Source organism: Lissotriton helveticus, chromosome 9, assembly GCF_964261635.1.
Source record: "Lissotriton helveticus chromosome 9, aLisHel1.1, whole genome shotgun sequence".
Taxonomy (NCBI): domain Eukaryota; kingdom Metazoa; phylum Chordata; class Amphibia; order Caudata; family Salamandridae; genus Lissotriton; species Lissotriton helveticus.
The window spans coordinates 1,165,766,384-1,165,787,873 of NC_136070.1; the positions used below are offsets into that span (position 1 = coordinate 1,165,766,384).

Here is a 21,490-nt window from a genome sequence, read left to right on the forward strand (position 1 = left end):
AGGGGGCTGTCAGGAAGCGGGCTCATTCTTCCACAACTTATGGGCCTGTCCAGAAATCCAACAATACTAGAGGGGGTAACACAGATCATGTCTGAGGTGGTGGGCCAGATTATACCAATGGAGGCCTGGTGGCATGTGCTGTGTGCGACAGGGCCAACGAATATGGCCGATGGTGGCAGCAATGATGGCGAAAAGAAATATTGTCAGGGCCTGGGCAGCGAGTCTCTCTCAAAGGGTAGTAAACTGGGATACTGATCTAGATTGGTGCTGTGCAGCTGAAAAGGTGGCCTACGAGAGTTGGGGATGCCCACGGAAATAGAAAAAGGTCTGGGGTCAGTGGGTGGCGTAAAGGGGTTTCTAATGATTCTATGGGAGCAGCCTGGAGGGAGGGTTGTGGGATCCTCCTTTCAGTTACCACTATTGTGTAAGGAGACTAATACCTCCATGTGGGGAATTGCCTATTTATCTGTATTAGGTGTACCGGATGAAAGTGAGATATCTCAATATACTGTGCTTTCTGTCGCTCAGCTGGTTAGTGTGTTTATGCTTTTTGCAACTGAGAAAATGTTTAATAAACGTTTCCCTCCTTTCCAAATCTCTATTGAAACTGACAATTAAAGACACTCCCAACCTATTCCCATGGACTGATGAAAGTCACAATAGTTTTGTATACATTTAAAAAGCTCTTTGTAGCGCACCTGGCATGAGCATTCCTGATTATTCTAAAGATGTTCACTTCTTTGTACATGAATGCAACAGCAATTATAAGGTGATGGGATGCGCTTATTTTTTCATTAGTTCTTGGTGCTGTGGCCAGGGGACAGCCAAACTGTTTGAGATCAGTGGCTGTGTCCGCAGACATCCTGCATCAAGCTGAACCTCTGATTCTAGACCACACAACACACTTGTATGTTTCACAATCTGTAGATTTATTATTGAACAAGACACAAACAGAACATTTAACAAGTGCATAATTAACACACTAAGGAGTATGCATGTTTAGTCCACCACCGAAAAAGAAGAGAATGATACTACACCAATACATGATTGCATATGAACACCAGAGCAGACCAAAGGTCATACAGATTTGTAGGGCACACCCATGATAGAACGTAATGGGGACCTGTGAGTGGAAGGGTCATGTTTCATACCGAAAGATGGTTCCACGGTAGCTGCCTATGCGGTCACCACTGCAGACTGTAGTGGAGACATGTAAATTGACAGAAATGTCTGCCCAAGTGGCAGAATTGATAACCCTGACCAGGGCTTGCGGTTGGGTGCTGGGTTGATAGTAAACATCTACACAGATAGCCAATATGCATTTGGAGATGCCCTCCATTTCGATAGGTTTGGGCTGAAAGAGGTTTCCTCACATCTGAAGGAACAAAGATGCAACCTGGGAAACAAATAATGCGACTGTTAAATGCTCTTTCATTACCAAAGATGTTGGCAATAATAAAATGTAGCGCTCATAGTAAAATAACTGACAACATGGAAAAGGGAAATGCATTTGCTGATATGGCTGCTAAGGAGACTGCCCAGGGACCATTTACCTTCACTTATGTACTAAATGGCCTGGAACTAAAGAACTAGAATTGACTTAAAACGGCATTGAGGAACTTTCACAACAGGCTACAGAGAAAGAGTTGGCTAAATGCCATGAGACTGTTATTCTAGTGAATTGCTTGGAAAAATGGGCAGGGCAGGCGATTCATGCTTCTAGATGCAATACTGCACCACATGGTTTTGATGAAACACGGCCCGGCTCATGTGGGCTAGGATGGGATAGTGAACACTTTGAGAAAGCACTGGGAAAACGAAGGAAGATGGCTAAGAGGGTATGCAAAATCTGTAAGACTTGTACACAAAACAAAGGGGCCAAAGGCACCCCCACTCCTTCAGGACATTTTACACTCGCCTAAATACCATTTAAACAACAGATATACTTTGTGGAGATGCCCCGTACAACAAATATCAATACGTCCTCACAGTAGTCCGCTTATTTAGCAAATGAATTGAAGGGTACCCCACAATGAAGAATAGCGCCCTCACCACTGCTAAATATTTGTTGAAAGAACTGTTCCCTCGTTTTGGCCTGTCTGGCCTCCTTTCCAGTGACAATGGGGTCCATCTCCTGAACCAAAATCAAAGTGGGTCTTCGGAAAAGGAATCACCTGCTACCCATTACATTCAATTAACTCATTGTGGACTGCATATCCAATGTCCATAGTTCATTAGACTAAAACAAAGCCAACACATTTTTTAAATACACTAGGTCGATTTGGACTTGCTTACCCAGGCCGTTGCCTATATAATGACATACATAAGAGAGGAGGATACCCTGCTTGTGCTAGCAATATGTTTTGTGACTCCATATATTTTGATGAAGAGAATACAACTTTGACAGCATTGTACACAGAACAAATAAGAGTTACTAAGAAAGCTTGACATTATGTTACTTGCTGTGATATTGTAATAATGAATGCAACTTGCTCCATTTACAATTGTTTTGGGAAAATACATAAACAGCTCAACTTAAAAGTAAATGATACAAAGCAGAACAGAATAATAAATACCAGCAACAACGCAGTGAAATATTTACGTGGCCATTGTATGCTGATCCAGGGGTTTTCTTCCTGTCCAATGGGACTTACACAAACTTCCACAATAGCGGGGAAGACTTGACATTGGGAACTATTCTGCCCCTCCGAGTACCCTGCACTGATATCCACCCTCATGTGAGATGGTACACGAGAACACTTACTGCAGAATTTTGTGATGGGGAACAGATTTGGAGGTAAATATTACAGTAATGGGAAGGTATTTGGATACATCATGGCCTCATTTACCTTTGGTGGGATGGCAGGTGACCGGGGCAAGAAGACTAGAGATTATTTTGGGTGTAAGCTACAAATACTATCCAATTTTACTATAGCCAACCTTAAAAGTACAACTTTAGAAATAGAAGGTATGCACAAATACTCCAAACAGAATAGATATGCTATTGATTACATTTTGGCATAGGAAGGAGGGGCATGCGCTATCATGGGCGATAAATGCATAATGAGTATGCGCAATGAATAGCTCAATATACCTGTGCACATACAGGAAATATTCAATCATTTGGAAGGTAGGAAAAACTGAAATTGGTAGTCTATCCCTAGGAGGCTCGGGACGGCTTATAAAGGACCTTCTGTTACTGGTGGTGGGGCTTATACTGTGTTGTACTTTCCTACAAGATTTGCAACTCATTTTTCAAATGTACCTTTACGCCTGTCGCCCTGCACCACCTTCAAATGTTCATGTTACCAATGCTTTATTGATGCAGGAATCTTATTTCCAGGAATGGTGTGCTATAAACCTTTCAGATTCATATGAAATGAGCAAATGCGGTACTTCTATTCTTGATCATGATGATACTGCTCTCCATGCCTAAACAACTGCTAAAATAGTTTTAAATTCAGTGATAAAATGTTAAACAATGTTCAAAAACATGATTTTTGACAAAGATTTCGTATGCTAACTTAGTAACTGAAAAATTGTTCTTTAATTTTTATGTGTAACCTCTATTTTATTATTTCTTGTACGTATATGTACTCTTTTCAGTTCTTCTTTTTCTTGCATATTTAGGGTTCATGCACACAGATATGAGATAGGAAAGTTCCATTAACCGTTGTACTTGTTTGCTCCTTGGGCGAGGGGAAAACCAATCACGAGATAGGTACATTTACGGCAGGTGTTCTGACCACGGGCACAAAGGTTACTGAACATGTACACTTGCACATTTGCGTAAACGGCAACTTTCAGTTTTATTAAGATTGTACTGTTTGCATAAACTATCCCAATATTCTGTAATGAGAACAGCTTTGTATAAATGTGCGTGTTGAACACACCCAGTAGAGTGTGCTATGAAGCAGCAGGCTTCGCATATTCCCAGTTCAAACTTATAATAAACTGGGTCTCTGTGGCTGTGCATGATTCTTTGTCTCCTGGTTGACAGTACCAGAGATTTGTGCTTTCACAGTTGGGTATTCCCAGCCAAATTAAAGGTCATCCATGAGGGCGGGGCTCACTTTTTAGGTCTCGCGCCTAGCGTTGCACTGCGCAGCAGTGTTCGCGCAGCGCGAGACCTTTAGTGAGTGAAAAACGGGGTTATCAGGCTAACCTAGGAATCGTACTCGCTCGGAGTGTGCTTTTCCTTAGGTGAGACCCGGTTGGCCTTTGCGTGCGTCTTTTAACGAAAGACTGCACGCAATAGGGCACAGGCGGACGCATTGCTCCGCCCATGGCCTATTGGTGTCTATTACACGCTTGGTGCGGGTAATAAACATCAATAGCCCATGGCTCGCAGTGGCGCGCGCGCGCACCACTCGCTGACTTTTTCTTTTTTTCCATCGGAAGTGAAAGCGAACGCTTTCCCTGCCGCTTGTTTGTCTTTCTGATGAAGGCAGCCTGCGCTGCTGGCGCGGCAGTGCGCAAGCTCGTTGGGGCAGCAGGGCTCTGAGACTCACATCAGCACCCAGGCTGGATAGGCGGCAGCTGTGCCCACGCGCTCAGCCGGCTGCCGCCTGCATCCTCGTTCACCTGCCGAGCGTCTCTCCGAGACCCGCTGATGCGCAGCTCAGCAGTGTCTCCCCGGGACCCGGCAGCTGCCCCTCCTCGTGCGAATCTCCTCTCAGGGTCCTCTGCAAATCACAATCACGCCGCTTCTCAGCTGCCCTGTTCGCAGTACGCCTTTCCTCAGCCCTCCTCGGTCTGCAATGTCCTCACTCCCATCTACCATGGTCATAGCAGAGGCACCCCCATTGAACTTCATGACTACCAAATTGTCATGGAAACATTTGTATCCATGATTTACTGACAGTTGTCTCCTTATTTAAACCTCCGCAAACCCAGGGAGGGAGCCCAGCTCTCTGCTGGCAATCCACCATGCTCTCCAGTGCATGGTACGATAGGCGGCACTCGTCCCAGCCGCACCCCACTGCTGACCTGCCGCCACCCCTGCCCAACTGTAACACTCCTCCTGTTGACCCCCTGCATCCCCCCCACCACCCAACACATGTATTCGGCGCTCCCTGCCATGCATGGTGGAGCAGCCCCCGCCCACCCCGTACAGACCCAATTCGCCAGCCGGCCCTCCCAGTTCTCCTTATCTATTAAATTCCTTTACTCAGACGGTCCCCTTTCCCCTGTAACTAAACCCTCCATGCTGTGTCTTCCCTGGCTGCCTACGTTAGTGCCCCCCCCACTCCCTTTGGCACGCTTTGCCTCCCTCCAACCTTACTCCCAAACCCACAAACCACTAGGCCAGCGTCCCTTCATCCCTTCTGGCCCGCAGCAGCCCTAGGACTCTCCCAGAGTCCCCCCACCACCATGTCCATCTGCTATACTGCATTCAACTCACCGCCAACCCCATCTCCACACAGCCAGCAACCCCCCGGTTCTCACCATCTGGGAAAAGTTTTTCTTCCCATGGACGCCCTCCACCCCCCCGCCCCCACACCCATCCCGTCACCTCCTCCGACCAGAAACAATCCCCCAATAGCACCATACCTCCCCCCAACGTCCTACGCAAGCAAAGACACTCCAAGCCATCCGCCACCACCTCAATCGCCCAACTGCCCCGGATCCCCTCCCCCCACAGCCCTGCCTGGATCTGTGCGAGATGCCTGCGGAGCAATGCCACACCGCTAGCGTGCCGCGCCCGCTTTAAAGCAGCACCCCAATCCCTCACAGATAGCTGCCCGCTAATGGGTAGCGCCCCGCAACCACCTCAATCCGCCATCTCCCAGCACTCGCGCATGGCCATGCCCGACCAGCATAGACCACCCCAACCACCCTATTCTGCCCACCCCAAGCACCCACAGGCACCGGGGCCAACACCGCACTGCCCCTGATCCCCTTGGCCTCAGACGGACGAAAGGCAGAGGACACGAAAAGTGGGCCTCGAAACGCAAACCAAGGGGCTCAATCAGCACCCTGCAAATACGGCTCAAGCAGCACCCCCGGACAACAGTCTCTACCAACCTGTTGCAGAAAGACAACACAACAACATCCAGCACTTTTACTCAAAGGGCTCCCACATTACACAAAGAGCAAATCCAGCACTTTTAATAAAGGACTGTCAGCACTTTTGTGATAATTGTTGCATGCAAAGTCAGTGCGAGGGCACACCGATCACCTCTGCACAACGTGTCCACCCAGCACCCTGCACAAAGTTCGCACCCATGGCGGTGCACAGAGGCTAAAGCCACACTTTACAAGTGAAGCATGCTTGTAGTTTGCTGAAGGAGGCCTGCTGCGCACTTGTAGTGTGGAGTCTGGCACCTTCACCACACCCTCTGACCTAGCATTTGCCCAAGCCCTGAGCTGCATCCCATGTGTGCCAGCTCCCCAACACTCCCTGCCCTACCCCTGTGCAGGCTACCGCCAACTGCACCAACAACCCCCGGCCCTCCCCACCTTTCTTACCGCAATTTCCCCATCCTCACACCCCCCCCCCCCCAATGTGTCCATAGTCCCTGACGTAATCGCCATCAGCCAACCAGCCTAAAAGGATGAAGGCACCCAGACTGCGTAACCTATGCCCACGTCCCACCTGCCAGTCCTCCTCTGAAAACATCAAACAATTTGCCCAAAACCACCGGCCCGTCTCCTCTCCCTGGGATCCCAATCTTACCCCACGATTACCTTCTTTAATAAAGCATGTGCTCCTGACTCTCCTCCTGACCACTGTACCCGGACCACCAACCAAGGACTCCAGCAGTTTCCTAAATCCTCTCCCTATGCGGGCCGGATCCTACTCCCCCCCCATATCCCTGACCCCAGGGTACAAGTCCTCCTTATAGATGCCACACCCACCAGTGCCAGGCATCACAACCCAAAGCCTCCCCTTCTAGGTCTCGCATTACTAAAAGTTTGAGCTATTGGAGTTATTTTTAGCATCACCAATAGCTCATACTTTAGTAATGCGAGACCTATTGCATTGCAAATGCTTGTTTGTAACGTCGGAGGAAGTATGAGACTGAATGGATATCTGAAGACGGCAGGTTCCTGGTGCCTGTGGTGGTTGTTTCGGTTTTGCAACAGATTGATATGAAGGAGTGCCCTTTGGGGGGGCGTGGGTAGGGTGAAAGGTCTACAGCGCTCCGTAGTGGGGGTGTTAGAGGGTCTGGCTCAGACTCAAAGGCAGTTGGTGGACCACAAGGTGCAATGGCAAGACATGTACGTATGATCACCTGGAAATACGTGAATGCTTATCTGAGAAGGATGGGGTACACCTAGCAATGCTTCATGATGGGGAGGTGCAAATGTTGCTGAAAAAGTGGCGAGGTCAGCTGTTCTCGTCGACCTACTTAGTTATGCTGGGGGGGGGTTTCAATCTGGATGGCCCAACAGGTCTCGCTCCGCCACCTTGGGTCCTTGGCTAATATCGAGGGTAGATATGTTCTTGTTCACTGACTGTTGGATGGTGTGGAGGTGTGCTTCATAAAAGGTATACACCCAAGAATCTGGATGATCTTAAACATTCTGGAAAAGGAGCTAATTTGGTATGTAGGTATGCCCATCATTTGGGCAAGGTGATTGTGAGCTCGATGGGCAGCTCAATAGACACTCTGCCCACGATGAGACCAAGCCACGAATGACCGCAGGGGTTAGAGAGTTGATGGCCCAGTTGTCCTGTAAGGCTGTCTGGTGGGAGCTTCACTCAGGTTTGGAGGTGTTCTACATTTTCACCCTTACCCCCGGTGCATTCAGCAGTCTAGAGACATTTTTGGCGTCAGGAGATTGCGTTGTCAATGTGTTGGTAGCCCGATACCTGGTAAAGTTTCTGTCACATCATGCACCAATGATGGTGAAATATGGGGTGGGGCAGTATTATCCCAGGATCCCATTATGGCGACTTCGCCCTGAGGCAAGGGAGGAGATCCATTTAGTCCTGCAGGGATATTTCAATGACAACTCGGTTTCTGCTCAGAAGCATGGTAAGGACTCGAATTATTTGGCAGTGGTGGTGCAGGGAAAAGCCTTTCGAAAGTGTGCAGCACTCAGCGGCAGATGGAAAGGGACCTAGTGCAGGTGGAGGAAGTTCTGATTGAACTACAGCCACAGACTTGAAGGTTTGGGACATTGGATGTTGCGCTGCTGGAGGCTCGCTACACTGTTACTATCTGGGACATAATGGACCTCTTTATCAAACAGGGATACAGACAATAGTTGCATCAGGAGGTGGACAAATCAGGGCGGCTGTTAGTGTGGCTTCTTAACTGGGAGCGGCCCCCTCTACTTATTTTATCCTTGGCACCGTCGGACAGCACAACAGTGGCTTGTCAGTTGGGCATAAATGATCTTGCATGACCATAAGGCAGGGGTGTATGCGGTGCCATTGCTTTTTGCGTGCCATGCGGTGGGAGCTTTATTTGACAAAGTAAAGTTGTCTTGGCTCACAGATGAGCAGAGGGAGAGCGGGGAGGGGGAGCTTTGAGTTGAGGAGCTCAGTGGGGCAATGCAGGAGATAGCCCACGGCAAATGCCCCAGTCCAGATGGTTTGCCACCTATGAGGGAGGCACTTATTGTGATGCTCCTAATGCCCAATAGAGATTTGAGCGACCAGAGCTCATACAGGCTGCTCTCTTGTTAAACATGGATGTCACAGTACTTTCTAAGGTGTTGGCGGCGAGGCTGCGGCTGGTAGTGTTCAGCCTGGTGGTGGAAGATCAATGTGGGTTCATATCAGGGAGGGGTGCTCATATGAATATTGAATCCAGTGGCACAGTGAACAAGGGACCCACGTCTGGGCATACACATCCCATTTAGGGCAAAAAGTATTACAGCAAGATCTGGGTTAAATCCATTGTTCTTTTGCCCACTACCAACCCCAGTTTCGACCCAGCCATATGCAAATCAGTCTTGCTCACTGTGCCACTGGATTCAAGCTAGCCTGGCTGAAGAAGCGTGACATACCCTGAAACCGGTCCCAGGATGCTTGTTTCCGGTCCAGAGAGGACCTGGCCTGGCAGTTCGGTCTGGACTGTTCCCATGAGGCACAGGGTCAAGACTTATTTGCATATGGCTGGGTCCAAACTGGGGTGGCGCAGTGGGCAAATGAACAATGGATTTAACCTTTTGACTGGGGGAGAATGTTTGCATTATCAGCATTCCGTCCGTCATTTGTTTGTTGTAACACTTTTTGAAAGAAGGCATTTCTCTGCTCTTTAAGCTCTGTGTGACAGTAGCCTGTCTCCAATACAAATCAGGGGTGGGTGACAGATGCTGGACTTTGTGCATTCTCTCTAGACAGCCATACACAAAGGAAGGCAATGTGTGACTGAGAATGGGAGGAGCCGACATCTGAAAAGGCAGTGTCATATCCCCACACAGGGTTGATTATCCCCGTAGTAAGTCTGGAGCCAGTGCTAGGAAGGGGGGAGCTCTGTGCACTTCAAAGCCCCTCTTTGAAGTCACACGTACTTTAAAGGCCAAACTGGTTAGAAGTATTGGGTCTCTAACCCTACCAAATCAGACTATTCTTGACCTGTAAAGAAACTACCAGGAAGGACTGAGGCTCTGCTGGACTGCTGCTCTAGAAGAACTGTTTTTCTGCGTTGCTGTCCTGCTGCGTGCTACCCTCAGACCCAGCTGAGGGAGAACTGGACTCTTGCTTGAACCCAGAGTGATCTTAAAGGACATGCTAGCTTCCCTCCTGTTTTGAGACTTAACACCAAAGTCGCCTGCTCCATTGGAAGTTAATCCAGGTGCCTGCTCCAGTGAAACCAAGGCATCTTAGGCTGCATGAGTCAGAATCGACTCATCAATGCTGTTGCGGGACAGACCAGACACATCGCACTTGGAAATAGGGCATCGCCTCAAGAACCGATGCATCTAAATCACGACTGCAGTGGGAGAAGATCAATAGATCCCCTTATTGGGGGGGCGGGAGGGGGGACATTCAGCGCCTCAGCTTTGGAACCAATGCTTCTTGGGTTCACCGCTTTGTCTACGGATCGTACGCATCACCTTCGTTGTGTGGAGAAAATTGACATATCTCAACTCCAGGATTGACACTTGGTGCATCGTTTGGCCGCCTAGTGTTGTGACCAGGATGTGGGTACTTTGTTCATCGTGACTTCAACTTATTGGATTTTTGTTGTTTTGGTCGGTTTTATTTAAAAAATCAATCTATTTTTTTAAGCTCGTGTGGAGGCTTTTGTGGTGTTTCCACTGTGTTACAGTTTAAAGTGTTGCACAAATACTTTACACATTGCCTCTTAAATTAAGCCTGACTGATCTGTGCTAAGCTACTTGAGGGTGAGCACAGGTTAATTTAGGGTATCTGACTTACCCTGACTAGATGGTGGTCATTATTTGGACAGGAAGCATACCTCTGCCAACTAAGACCACATTTCTAATACCAGTTGTAACTTGCGTGGTCTTGGACCGGACAAGTTAGAGACACCTAAACAAGCACTCTGTGAAGTTTGGAAGTAGAGAATTGTGCCAGCATGCAGAAGACAACGGACTCTCACCCAGCCCCACTGGCAGGATTGAAGGCTAAAAGCAGGGAGTTGTTTTATGTGACTGGAGGGAGAAGAAGCTTCCAGCAACTGCTTGTGAGAACTGCACAGGAACTTTCATTGACTGCAGAATGGAGAAGACATGTGGAATCGAACTGTCACTTTAAAAGCTATACATTTCAACAGACTGATTTAATTTTTGTGGTTTGGGCATGGTTTGATCATAAAATAAACTGCGATTTAACTAAGGCGACCTGGGAGCCTTACTGAGTTGTTTTAATGCATGTGTTGGTAATGTTAACCTTTAACACATTCTCCAAACGTCACCTTGTTCTTCGGTACTGTGCTACTAAAGAGTAGACAAGGCAGTCTTTGAGAAACAGTGTTTGCCTGACTTGGAGCTAGTGGTGCACAGTGTTGGAAGATTGGACTCATTCGATAATCCGGCTTTCTGCAGATTGGTGTTCAACATAGTGATACCAAACCGGGTGTAGCGGTACATTGCAACCTTGGGGTCAGGAAATTAAAGTTCTGTACCAGATTTTTGCCTCCAAATATGCAAAAAGTTCTAACTGCAGAGAATATTTTTTTTGCTTGAAGTTTGCACACGGTTTTCTTTTCTTTGAAATGGAAGTGGATCTGACAACCTTACCTTGTTTGACCAAAATGGAGATGACATTTAGGTATCAAGATGAGACCATTCAAGTTGGCAACAAAGCTACTGAAGCAGATTTAGAGGCCACATTGAGAACATGTGAGGAAGCTAGTCAAGGACAGATCACTGAAGGAGTAACGGAAAAAACCCAGAACCAAGACATGCAGTGCATGAAGAAGTACAACAGAAATAGGGGACAGGACCAACCCATAGTCCTGCTAAAAAGGTTCCTCTTGCTGACATCATCCCAAGTGGGAACCAGTGTATCACTTCATCATTTCACTTCTGCAGATTTGGCAGCACACTGCTGAGATCTTACTGTGAGTATGCCCTGGGAAAGTGACCAACTAAGGAACTGAAGAAGGCCAGAGCCACTCAAGCTGGAAGAACACAAACCACTCCATGCATGATGCTGAACTTGGAAGTGTGGACTTGGAGGCAAAAAGAGGTTCCGAGACCAGTGGCAGTAGCAGCAATCTAGTGGTGAGTGGCACACGTAAGTGTCAGACAACATAAAATGAGTGCCAAGCAATGCAGATCAGAGAGGTACAGGATGCTGCTATGAGCACAAAAGTTAAGTCCACCATGAAACATTACACATAACCACAAATCGGACATATAAAGCACTGCATCATACAGTACACCAATTGTGTATCCCACTGAATATCTAGGGTCCAGTGTTTAAAGTATATTTCAAAATGGAGACTCGCCATTTACCATCCTCAAAGAGACACCTCTGATCTGAGGAAGCACGTCCTTAAAGAAACTATTTACCAAAGAAAACTATATTTACAGCATCTATTAATCTAGCAGCCAATCAAGCCACACAAAGTTTGCATACGTAGAGTAGGACCATTATTCCTCTGAGAGTAAGCACTTCAGAGGCACCAAAGTGTTTGAATTTTTTTTTAAAACCTTGGACCCTCAAACAGCCATTTAGAATGTTCTTGTATCAGATAAGAACATATTTTCTGAAATATAGAGCATGTTAATTTGGAAGAAATTTGCTAGCGAGTACATATTAAACCATACGTTTTAAAAAGTGGCAGCAATAACAATTATATAATTTCTTATCATTCTAAGAAACCACAACCCGTCCAGCAAGGACAAGTCTTACACCAAGTTGGGAGCAGATCTGAAGTCGTTTTATTTTCCCTTGTGTAGGACTAAGACTAAGTTTGCAGAGGTAGAGCGTGATCACATGACCTAACCTCTCGTGGCAGCTCCTGTGACATCACAAAGAGAATGTTCAGTCTCCTTTGCTGGTTCTCTGACAGGGAGACCAGGGAATCTGGAGTCAGAAGCTGGAGAAGGAAGAATGGCTGAACAGTCCCTCCTGTTAAGAGTTCCCAAATAGACTTTCCCACCTAAGACTGAGCTGCTGGGTAGAGCAGAATTTGAAATTACTACCTGGAGCTACTCTTTGGATTAGCCCAAGAGGGGTTACAGGCTCCTGTACGCACATCACTCACAGGTAAGTCACACCTCAGAGTAGAAAATCAGATTGTGAAAGGTTAACCCTCAAATATCTGGTCATCTTGGTGTAGGCTTCAAAATAGAAATCACTGATCGATGGGCACCTCATTTCCGACTGATGACTGTCTGAAGCTAAGATGAGCGAACAACAAGTGAATGGTGACAGTACTCCCAGGAGAGTCATGGGGTACCCCTAGCATAAGACAGGTGATGGAAATTAGTATTGGTCTTACCTCAAATGCTCTCAGAGGATGAGCGCTCCTTCATCCTCAGGGAACTTAAACCAAACGCAGAGAAAAGCAAGGATAGGAGGATGGAACCCATCACTCCGCTGATTTGAGTGTTATGGTGTATAGTGCGAAAGACTCCAGCAGTGTCTTAGAATGCGCTCAAGTGATTATCAATGAAAAGTGTTGCAAAAGGTATTTCCTCTCAATAAACACGAAGAAATGACAGGAGGCAGAAAACGATTTGAAGAGACATTTATTTCATATGCAGTTCGAGTCTCAGGTATAAACGAATGAATCCTAACTGTCCTCTCGCTTCCATATATCTTCACTCGTTTATTCAAACCCATACACACCACGCGGCCACCAACTCTGTCACCACACACACACGCAACACATTCAAACACATACACTCACACGCGGCAGCCAGCAGCAACCACACTAACACGCGACTACATTCAAACAAGGCATCCACGCAAATATTACTCCAAGTTGACATGCGCGCGTGTGCGCCCATGTCAACTCCGAATAATAACATACAACACACCTCCCTCCTTTTATATATATATATTCTTTTTTTAAGTCAAAACAAAATCCTTAAATTTGGCAGGTAACTTATGGACCCTTGAATTCCTCATTAAGTCAGCATGACCTGAAACACCAGGTTCATTAAAAGGAACACTCAATTGATTTGGCAATCTGTCAGATGTAGTCACATCTGCATTTGGGACATCTAAAAATACATTTGAGGACTCGTTATCATCTGAATCCTTTCTGCCCTTAAACCTGGATACTCTGCTATAGTTCCAAACACTGCCATCCTCCACACGAATAGCATTCTTGAATACCTCAATCACTTCTACAGGGTCAGACCATTTGGACAATCCCTTATGCACAAAAGTGCACTTTTTCAACCTCACTAAGTCTCCAACTTGAACAAAAGTATCACTCACACTTTATTCTTCAACAAATCATCTTTCATTTTTATTTTATAAGCTTCAATCTTCCCACAAATTTCTTTAAAATCAATCTCAGCAAAATCAGACCATGTCTTGTCCTTCTTTTTCAACCACCATGGTACTAGTTCCGTACTTGGCTTGAGCCCTCTTAGTAACTCAAAAGGAGATAACTGTGTTACAGCATTAGGGACCGTTCTGTAAGAAAGCAACATCGACTGAAGAGCTTTGTTCCAACACAATCCCCCTTTAATAGCTAACTGAATCGCCTCCTTAACAACCCTATTAAACCTCTCAATCTGGACATTCGCTCCAGGATGGAACACAGCAATTTTTCTGTGAATTATGCCACACCTTGCCAAGTAATTCTCCATTTGTTTACTAATAAACTGCGGACCGTTGTCTGTGACAATCTCTTGGGGAATCCCCTCTCTACAAAAGGTTTCATCCAAAAATTGTATTATGATATCAGATGTTACTTACTTGACCATCTTTATCTCTGGCCATTTCGAAAAATAATCAATAAGTACAATTCCAAATGAATATTGCCACGGCAGTACACTAAACGGACCGATAATATCAATCCCAAGTTTGTTCCAAGGAGAAACAGGTAAGTCCACTGGTTGTGGAGAAGCTGACAAAGCTTTAGCTGACTTATCACTATTGCACAATTTACAAAGGCGTACTTGATGCTCGACATATGAATCAATACCAGGCCACCAAAAACTATCTTTTAAGCGTCTCCTAGTAATGGAAATGCCAAAATGTCCCTCATGGGCAAAATCAACGAACAATTTCCTAAGACCAATAGGTGGAACAAATTTGTCGCCCCTTAAAATACCATTCTCTATGGCCAACTAATCTCTGACCTTATGGTAACTCATCAAACTCCCTATAAGTTCTTTCTCATTAGGCCATCCATGCAATATGAATTCCTTTATCTTTTTGAGTTCCAGATCTTTATCCATTTCATCATTCCATGTCTGTTCATGTACCACTGATCTATCCCCAAAAACCAAATTCACATCACATAATACATGTGCAACTTCACACTCATCGGTATAAATTTTGTCAAAATCCTTACACGGTAATGGAAGTCTTGACATGCAATCAGCATGAACATTGGATTTCCCAGGAACATACTCTAACGAATATTGAAAGTTTTGTAATCTTGATGAAAGACGTGCTAATCTGGAGGACAGTGTGCGTCCACCACCTGGTGATAAAATGTGTACAAGGGGTTTGTGATCAGATTTGATAGTGAATTTTGTACCCCATAAAAATTCTCTAAAGTGCTCAGCACCCCAAACACACGCCAGAAGCTCTCTCTCACCGAATAGTGACGTTCAGATTCCCTAAACGTTCTTGAGGCATAAGCCACAATCCATTCTTTACCCCATTCCTCTTGGATAAGTATTGCACTTAGCCCACAATTGCTTGCATCCACCATCACAATACAGTGTTTACCAATAACAAAAGGCTTAAGACATGGAGCTTTGATTATCATCTCTTTGACAGTGGTAAAAGTTGTAGTCCTAGTGTCAGTCCAAGCATATTTAGCATTCTTTTTTAGCAGACCCCTAAACGGTTCAATCACAGTGGCATAGTTTGGAATGAACTTTGCATAGAATTCTACTAAGCCTAAAAAAAGCCACCAATTGCTCTTTGTTTACAGAAATAGGAGCCTTGCTGATATTCTCCAAATGTGATGCTTTAAGTTTGATACCATCTGCACTGATGCAATGCCCCAGGTATTCCACTTCCTTCCTTTTGAAATTTTATCTGCTCGAAGTGTTAGACCTTTGTCTGATAACGCTTACAGTACTTCCATTAAATTGCTGTTATGTTCCACTTCGTTTTTACCAAAACCAAAATGTCATCTTGGAATGCTATTGCTCCAGTAAGACCATTCAAGGTTTCCTTCATCAACCTTTGAAATACAGCTGCTGCACTAACCAACCCAAAGGGCATCCTGCAAAACCTGTATAGCCCCTCAGGCGCTATGAATGCAGTAAAATCTCTTTATTCCTCATGAAGAACGACTTGGTGATATGCACTTGCAAGGTCTAAACATGAAAATACCTGTGCATCAGCTAAGGTTGAAACTATCTCATGAAGATTTGGTAGAGGATGAGAATCTACACAAATAGCTTTATTTAAACTGCGCAAATCTATGCACAAACGGAGATCTCCCCCAGATTTAACTGAAATCACCACTGGAGAAACCCACGGAGATGATTCTATAGCTTCAATTATTTTTTTTTCACACATCTCATTAAGCATCTCTTTCAGCTTATTTCGATAGAACAAGGGAACATTCCTAACCCTATGCCTGATAGGTAAAGCATTGGCATGTACTTTTATGTGATGTTCAAAACCTCTATACCGACCAAGTTTATCACTAAACAACATAGGATATTTCTTTTCAACTGCACAGGCAAATGAAACATTAGCAGTTTTAGTGGACCCCGAATTTGTTAAGTTTGCTGAAAAAGAAAATACAGGAGGGTCAGCATTAGGATCTAGCTTTATACCAAGTTCCTCTTGATGAGGCCAACCTAATAATGCTTCTCCTACTTTAGTAACATATATTTTCCCTTGTGTACTTCGTTCATGAAAGGCCAACTCAGCTACGAAATACCCATCGAGCTGTAATGTATGTCCGGTGTAACCACTTGGTGAAATGTCAGGTTGTATGAGTTTAGTATCTGGCCAATTAGTCTTGACCAAGGTATGAGGTAAAATGGTATACCATGAACAAGAGTCCTCTAAAACTTTGGTAGGAATCCTATTAATTCCAATATGGTAAGAAGGAAATTTCTTATTACTAAAGTCCTTATTTACACATAGTATAGTGTTAACATCATAGTCATAATCATTTGATTCTTCATATTCCTGAATGACATTAACTCCTAGGAGCTGATCTACACACCCTTTGGAAATGTCCTTTCTTGTTGCATCTAGCACATACTTTATCCAAAGCAGGACACGATTTCGAGTTGCCCAAATGATACCTGCTGCCACATCTAAAACAGTACACAGTGTTCATCCTTGAGTCTTGCTTTTGCCATCTGTACCTGTTGTCAGATCTGTAATAATTTTCATTCCTGTTCTCAGGTCTGTAATAGTTTTCGTTTCTTGAGTTAGTGAACTTTTTCTGCCTATCAAAATCTTTCTGCTTAACATTCTCTTTACTAACAATATGTACATCAGACTTCTCACAAGACCTAATCTCATCTACAAACTTTTCTGAATGTTCGATAGATTACGCTATCTCTATGGCTGCATTAAGAGACGTATCTGATGTGGTCCAGAGTCTCTGTTGTATCTTTTTGTTATTTGTTCGCATAAGAATCTGATCTCTTAAGACTTGGTCATAGTTAATATGCTCAAAATCACAAGTGACTGCAAGGGCCCCCAAAGCAGATACATAGTCATCAATGGATTCGTCAATTTTCTGTTTCCTGGAGTAAAATTTAAATCGCTCCATAACCATATTTATTTTCTTCCCATACCTAATAGAGAGTGGTTTTGAAGCAATTTGATACACATTTAGATTCGAACTGTCACTTAAAGGTGGTACATTTTTTTACTCTTTAAGGGCTATGCCACCAAGGCAATGTTTAAGTAGCGCTAATTGTCTGTCTGGATCACATTCGTCTCCCTCAAGCACTTCCACATATGCCAAAAACATCGCTTCCCATATATCCCATTCAATCTGTGGTTCTCCTGGTAGAGTGAGAAATGAAGGTGGGGGTTGAATCCCTGCCATATTTGTAGTAAATAGGTATAAGTATTAATGATTTGCAGGGTGTGCGCGTATCACAGATGATTAATACTGAATTTGTGACACGCAAATATGTGTGTGCGTATCACAGAAGTAAATTCATAACTTACTTGCCTTGAAGCAATTAATTCTGCTTTGCCAAAATCTTCCTGAACACTTAGAAACCTGTAAAAACAAACTGGTATCATTCCTTTCACGAAGACCTTCTAGATACCATGTGATTCCAACAGCCAATCACGATCCCACTTCGTGAAAAGCCTTCGTGAAACCAAGTAAATCCAGCCAATTACGATAAAGTGCAATTTGAAATGTAATCCGCCAGTGGATGATAATTGCCCAATAATGTTACGAGTTGCGCAGGAAGAGGTTTGCCGAATTAGTGACAGCCAATAGTCTGTGAGGAAACAATTCCTGTAAGATGAGATAATCAAAATAAGCCAAAATGATGTCCTTTTTCCGTGCGAGTGCTTCCCCAATCGTCGCCAATGTTGCAAAAGATATTTCCTCTCAATAAACACGAAGAAATTACAGGAGGCAAAAGACGATCCGAAGAGACATTTATTTCATATGCAGTTCGAGTCTCAGATACAAACGAATGAATCTTAACTGTCCTCTCGCTTCCATATATCTTCACTCGTTTATTCAAACCCATACACACCACGCGGCCACCAACTCTGTCACCACACACACACGCGACACATTCAAACACATACACTCACACGCGGCAGCCAGCAGCAACCACACTAACACGCGACTACATTCAAACAAGGCATCCACGTAAATATTACTCCAAGTTGACATGCGCGCGTGTGCGCCCATGACAACTACGAATAATAACATACCACAAAAAGACCCCTGAAAAGTCCAGTCCATGTGCTGAGATATATGAACTTCATTTGAATACAGTGAGAAAGGAGTTAGTCAGGCCCAAGCTGGGTGATAAGGCCAGAGCAACCTAGTTGAAACAAGGGGATATTCTCAGTACAAACACTAAAGAAATCTTATGCTAAATATGCCCATTTAAAGGTACCCAGGTATTTTTATACCCCACAGCAGCCAAAGTATATTTAGAGACAGCGGACAGGAGATCCATTGCTAGAGTGACCCTGTCAATGGTCAACTGTGTGGTCAGAGAAAATGAAGAAAAACAAGTACTGCACAATTATGTAACATAACACAACGCGCCAAAATGCTGAAGCACTTGACAATAACTGAACACCATTTTCAGGAAATCCATGCAATAGTAGAGGCATACAACAGAAGTCAGCAAAGTAAATTTCACCAGTAAGTAAAATACCTGTGGGATCCTATTGTATATACGTTTAAAAGCAGAGGTTTAATAAACAGACGCTACATCCAACCCAGTGATTGCACACTGTTCAGCGTGCTGATGCCTCTCAACATGTGTTACAGAATGATGGGCGGGGTATTCTCAATGGCACACTGTCATCCAATGGATCGAGCACGGGATTATGCGCGCAAGCAGTTGTAATACGTTTATGTTAAACGGTCAGTCCTGGCTTCTTATACAACAGCGTACAGCATTATGGGATTTGTAATTTTACTTTAACATTGTAAGAAGACGCCCAAACCCCCTGCTTGCAGAGGATAAAAGTGATGAGCTCAAGTGCAAAAGAAAATATTTAGGTAGTTATGGAAATTTAGTGAAAGGATTTCTTGGTGATGGAAAGCTCTAGAGACCACAGAGGCCACACTGCCCTGTGTCACCAGCTCAGCTGTGAGGCGTATGCCCTCAAAACACAGCCAACCAGTGATTGTGAAGCTTTACAGATAGACTGTTGAATGCAGCAGTCCTGGGTCCACGTTCCTAGCTTTGACCTAAAAGGCCAGTCACTGCAGTCTTAGAATAACAGAATTGAAGGAAGACTGAATCGCTGACACAATGTTTTGGTAGAGCAGATTAGCTCTCAGCCCTGCATGATGTTCTTCAACCAGGTGTGACAAGAAAAAAAATACACCTCTTAGGCAAACCCAATAATTAATTTCTACTGTGCCAAAATATACAAAACGAAAGATCATTTATTGAACAATGAACACATATTTTAAAAAGTTATTATGTAATATCCCTTGTTTGACAGTCTTGTTTTTAACTATGGTCTAAATATTTGTATTTTATTTGTTTATCTTTCAATAAATAATATGTTTCATTTTGTACATTAATTTCTGTACACTTAGCACATGGTTTATATAAATGATTGAGTTTGCTTAGGGGAGGTGTAATCTTGAAGACCCTGTCCTCCTGGCTCCGAGAGGGTTCTTTCATCGTTTTGCATTCTTCAACCAGCAATGTCCTATATCCTAAAGCTGCCAAGCTGCTGGTGGTGGTGGTATGGTCAGTAGTATGCCTGCACAATGGGCTGCAACCTTTACATACAGTGTATCTGAGTGTATTATTTGCGCTCCAGAAACCCTACAAGGCGAAATAGAAAGCCAAGCACCAATCGTGGTATTGGTTTTGCAGCAACACCGACTAGGGTAGCTGCATTAAAGATGGATGGTGGCCAAAACTTACTATTGCCTCGCCTATAATTGGTGCCAGTAGCCAAAGTGGTGGAGCACAGGTAGTAGCACAGTGGATACAGTTTTGACACCATTGTTAAAGAACACACTCCCAGTTGAGCTAAGCTGCATTGCTTAATTAAGATGAAAACCTACAGTGAGTTGTCCAAATTGAGTTAGTCTAGCTCTAAACAAATACAATTAGTCAGAGCTGATCACACTAAACTAAACTATGCACTGAATACCCTATTGTGAGACAGGTGCCAAAGCCACCCACAGGTAATGCCACTAAGTGTGTGTATACCAGCAGTAATTTAACAATTCTTACACCGTCAAGTTTTTTTTTTGGTTAGAAACTTTTTAAAGAAAGACTTAAAAATAGAAGACACTCTACCGCATGTCCTACTCCTCTAGTTTTAGTTAGTACTCTCAATTTATGCAGCTAACACCCTTTCAATACAACAGAGAATTGGCCCAGTAGCATTTAGGCTAGACTTGTTTCCAAATTTCTCCTCTTAGGGCAAATATATTACAGTTTCTTCTAGCACAGTGAAAAATGATGCAATACAACAAAACCCTCTAATTCCTAAAACCCCAGTGCCATTCAAAAGTTGCCACCCTTGAAAAATACCTTTAATAAATGCTACGGCAAGCAAATAGTCTGGTTCCTAATGGATATGTATGCATTGAGACCCAACAACTTTGATGGTCTGTGGAAACAAGACACTTCCACTTATCAATGAGCCTTTTCAGAATGTGCCGTCTTCTCCATGTTTTTTTAGTTCTCAATTTATGACCTATTCCTGTAGGAGTTGATGGGATGATAGGATAATATTGCCTGCAGGGTAATGTTTGAGGATACACTCTAGGTTCTCTCCCAGTGTGCGAATATTTGGGAAGGGGTTAGGAGGGGAGGGAGGGAGGTCACTTCCCTGTGAATAAAGCCTGTAATAAAAGCAGAGCCTGTTGGGATTGCTATTCAACAAGCTCATGGCTGTAGCTTACGTCAGGCACCTCCTAGTTTTACCTCGCTATGGCACTGCATCTAGTTGTTGTTTCATTAGTCCATTTTGTGGATAGTTTACTATTGCTAACTTTTTTCATTGCCATCAGGGCCGTTACTTTCCCAGTTGCAGACTGTCATGCTGGAGATTTTCAGCATTATTTCCTGTACTACCATCTTGGTTGCTAGAAGATTGCTATGAACTCCACTATAAGCTTACCATTAAAAACTCTGGCCAGTTAGAAGCCAATGCGCATTACACAGCCTGGTTTTGTAAAATTGTTATCTTTAAGCGATCTTAATTCAATCAATCTCACATTAGTCATGGTTATTGTTCATAAGCATCGTTATG

At 44.3% G+C, this 21,490-nt stretch overlaps 1 protein-coding gene across 2 annotated transcripts in view; it reads right to left on the reverse strand.

The window, feature by feature from the left end:
* Positions 1 to 21,490, reverse strand: part of PTPDC1 (protein tyrosine phosphatase domain containing 1) — a 353,990-nt gene that overhangs the window by 248,471 nt on the left and 84,029 nt on the right. The gene's annotated exons all lie outside the window — the stretch shown is intronic.